We start from the raw sequence: 4,366 nt of genomic DNA on the forward strand, positions 1-4,366 counted from the left end.
GGCGGGGGGTTTCTCCTGCCCAGGTCCATCTCTGGAACTCCCCGAGGATTTTGTGTCCGTAAGAACCCCAAACCACCACGATTCAGCCCAAAAAACCCTCCCAGCACTTTTCCCTCTCTCATCTGTCCACTTTGGGGTTCTGAGGGCCTCCCTTCCCTGGACTGATGGGGATCCCCCAATCCAAAATCCTGCTCAGGGATGATCCGGGGGGTTTTGGGGTCCCAGGGGTCCCTTCTCCCCTGATTCTCTGCTCCAGGTTTCCAGCGATCCCAGGGGTTCACCCTTTTCCAGGCTCACCCCCTTCTCCAGGCTGCCGGGGTCCCCCAGCTCCGGGATCGCCCCTCTCCCCTCACCCCATCCCAGGGCTCCCGGCGTTCCCCTCCACCGCTCTCCCGGGGGGCCCCAAGAACGATGTCCCCCTCCCACCCCGGCACCAGCATGGAGTGCTCAAAAAAGTCCCCCAAGGGCCATTTGCGGCTCAGCTTTGGGTGCCCGCAAGATCCAAACATTGCCCACCCCCAAAATGAAACCCTCCCAGGGACCCACAAGGAGATTCCCCAGGTCCCTTCCCACTGTCTCAAATAGACGGGACCGGGGCGAACTGGGAAGCCTTACTAGGAGAAGCTGTGTGGGGGCAGAATGATAGTGATGGTGGGTGGAACATGCTACCCCCCCAAAATCAGCACGGGGACGGAGCGGGGGGTCCCGGCCGGGTGGGTACCACGGAGAGGGGCTGTGGCTGCCGGCGGCTCAGGAGCTCTGTGAGCAGAGCAAAGGGGGTGACACCGGGCTGGCTGTCCCCAGGCAGAGCACACACTCTCTGGGTGAGCAGGGACACGACCCCCGGGGACACCTCCTCACTTTCTTGCACAGGTAGAAGCCGAGCCCCAGCGCCAGGAGGACGAAGCCCCTGATCCCCATCAGCATATTTCTGTGGGCAGTGCCTGGTGGCATCTCTGGGGGTTCCGCAGGGGTCAGGACCTCTCAAAAACCTCCCAGAGAGCCATCATGACCCCCCAAGCCCCTCTTTTGTTTTCCCCCAGGGGAAATCCCCAGGGTCTGTCCTAAATCCTGTTAAAACCTCCTTTTAGCACATGCCAAACCCACTCTCATCCCCTCCAGGACTCCACAAACCCCATCCCAGTTGTGCCCTGACCCCCAATGATCCCCCAAACCCTCTCCCAGTGCCTTTGCCAAGGCTAAAAGTCAAGGGTGGCTGTTGTTGGGCAGGTGATTTCCCCATGCTCAACACCGAAAAACGGGACATGAGAGAGGCCTGGAAGCATAGACCGCTTTGGGCTGGTGTGTCCCGAAGGAGGTGAGGTGCCCTCTCTGACTGAGGCTTTCTTTCCTTTGCCCACTTTCCCGGTGGCAATTGCAGCTTTCCTCAGCAGGCCCTTGCAGCCGCTCTCCCTGAACGTGTGGCTCCGCTGCCTCCCCAGACACTTTTATGGTCCCTTGCCCCGCCTTTACGCACCTGGGGGATCAGCGGGGCACACCTGCCTGTTCTGCCTCCAGCCCCCGTCACCTCTCCTTGCCAAAATCCTGCAGGGTCTGAAGGCGCACATCTGCTCATTGCTCCGAATGACACAAATCAAGGCCCGTTCCAGCTGCAGACTGTCACTGATTGCACATTGCTGCGGCGGCGCTGCCTTGGGGGAACCGCCCCCGAGCCAGCGGGAGTTGGAAAAGGACATTTATTACAGCTCACTCTACCCACACTGCTTATATACAATTAACAAGTTCTGTTACAAGCTTCCTGCAGATTGTTCCATCTCTGCTGACCATATGGAAAGATACAAAGATCCCTTTTGGTTCACACAGTTAAATGTCTGACGGGTCACACGGTGGTACCTGTACAGATACACGTCTGGAGAGAAAGCCAAACATCCATCGCACTCTCTCAACACCCACAGAGCCTGAACCAAACTCTACAAGGCCACGCAGCTTTGCACAGAAATTCATACATCGATAAAACTGTACAATGGGATGCAGGTTTACACAGAAATTGATACACAGGAAAACACAACACTCTGTGCTGTGTGAATACACTGACTGCTGTATAAAAATGGCTCCACACGGCGGGAACCGATACAGAACTGTGCGATTACCAAAGGACCCATCGACACTTCCACACCCTTGTAACTAAAGACACAGGACTGTACAGCTCTCTGGATCTGCAGCCCCTTCGAGCCAGGAGGGTTACAGTGGGGATTCTGTAACATGATGTATCAAACAAGGAGGCCATGGAAAAGAAATATATATGGACAGATTCTTGGTAGATGTTTCAGAGATGTTCATTTCTCCAGCCACATGGCCGGGCTCTGCCGAGGAGCTCCTACAGTCTGGGACCGAGGGTCCTTGCCCGAGCAGGGAAACACAAAACAACCAATCGCAAACGAGGCTGACCAGGGGCCAGGAGACTCCATCTCTGTCCCCTCAGGGCCCCTCTCCCAGGACTACATGGCAGGTGGAGGAGACCCCGACATAAAAGTATCTTTGCACAGGAGCTAGCAGGGGTCATTGAAAGACCTTTAAACTAGATTTGAAGAGGGAAAGGGATAAAAACAGGCTTTCTAAAGATAAGACTGGGGCCAGCACACCAATGTTTGAGGGACAGTGTGCTAGTGAGGTCCTTCAGTCTGCCAGTTCAGTGGAAGTAGATAATGGAGATCCACATGGCAATGCACCAATGCGCACAGCATGGGCAACAAGCAGGAGGAGCTGGAAGCTGTTGTGCTGCTGGAAAACTATGATAAAGTTACAATCATGGAGACATGGTGGGATGACTTGCACAACTGGAGTGCTGCAATGGATGGCTATAAACTCTTCAGAAGGGACAAGCAAGGAAGGAGAAGCTGTGGGGTAGCCCTGTATGTTAGGGAGCGTTTTGATTGTCTAGAGCTTACTGATGGCAATGTCAAGTGTTTATGGGTAAGAACCAGGTGGAAGGCTAAAAAGGCAGATATCTTGGGGGGAGTCTGTTATAGTCCACCCATACATGATGAAGAGGCAGATGAAATATTCTATAAGCAGCCTGTGAAAAGGGCTCAACACCAGAGCCCATAGATGTTGTGAAAGACTTTTAGAGATTAAAGAATAATGCCTTTGCTTTCAGGCTGGAATAGCTCATTCTTTGTCGTGGTTTTGATGCCTTTTCCTGGTCTTAAAATCAAGAGGCATACACGGTTAGAAGGGGAAAAGGGATTTTACCTTGGTATTTATTTTTAAGGATCCTTAGGTGTACATGTCCAGGTCATATGCATCAAGATGTACCCCACCGAGTCTTTCCCTGTGTCTCTGTGTCTCTCCTCTCGTGTGTCCCTCCCAACATTGGGTATAACATTATAGGCTTTACTAATTAGCATATCTATCAAAGATTCCCCAATGAGAGGTTCAAGTGAGCCCCCCCTCCCCAAGGAACCTTCCCCTGGATGGTTCTATCTTGGTTTACAGAATATGTTCTGGAGAGGACCTTGGGGTCTGGGGCACACTGATCCCTAGCTACGAAGCTTCTAAAATGTTTAGTCTCTTAGCTTAACAAACAAGTCCAGGCTGCAGGACAACCCCGCTGCCGACGCCGTCCTGCCGGGGACGGACTGGGGGGATCTCCTTCCCCTTCCCTGTGGCACGGAGGCAAATCCCATCCTCTCCTTGTCTTTCTTCTCCTTGTTCCTTTTCCTTGCTTCCTTCCTTCCTTGCTTCCTTCCCCTCTCTCTATTTGTTCCTTCCACTTCTTGTTTCTTTTTCTTCTTGTTCCTTCCTCTCCTTCTTCCTTCTCTACCCTTCTTCCTCTCCTTGTTCTTTCCTTTCTCCTTCCTCCTTCTTTCCTCTCCCTGTCCCTTCCTCTCCTTGTCCTTGCTCCCTCAGGCACTGAGCTACAGATGGAGACCAGGGAGAACAAATCCCCGTGGCAGAACCTCGTGGAAGAGGCTGCTTTGAGTGGCTCAATGGCACAGGAATCACACGGAGAGGAAAAGCCAGAGGGATCCCCCACAAGGAGGGGCTCCAAAGCCAGCCCAGGGTGCTCTGAGGAGAAAAGGCCCCCCCTCTGCTTCATCCAGAGGCCCAACCTGGTGGTCCATGAGCAGCTGCACACTGGGGAGAAGCCCTACAAGTGCTTGGAATGTGGGAAGAGCTTCAGGCACACTTCCCACCTCTTCATCCACCACCAGATACACACAGGGGGATGGCCCTACAAGTGCTTGGAATGTGGGAAGAGCTTCAGCCACAGCTCCAGCCTGATCTGCCACTATAGGATCCACACTGGGGAACGGCCCTACACGTGTGGGGAATGTGGGAAGAGCTTCAGCCAGAGCTCCGACCTGGTGTCCACCAGCGCCTTCACACAGGGGAACGCCACTAC

Source organism: Corvus brachyrhynchos, unplaced genomic scaffold (genome assembly GCF_000691975.1).
Source record: "Corvus brachyrhynchos isolate BGI_N302 unplaced genomic scaffold, ASM69197v1 scaffold752, whole genome shotgun sequence".
In the NCBI taxonomy this organism is placed as follows: Eukaryota; Metazoa; Chordata; class Aves; order Passeriformes; family Corvidae; genus Corvus; species Corvus brachyrhynchos.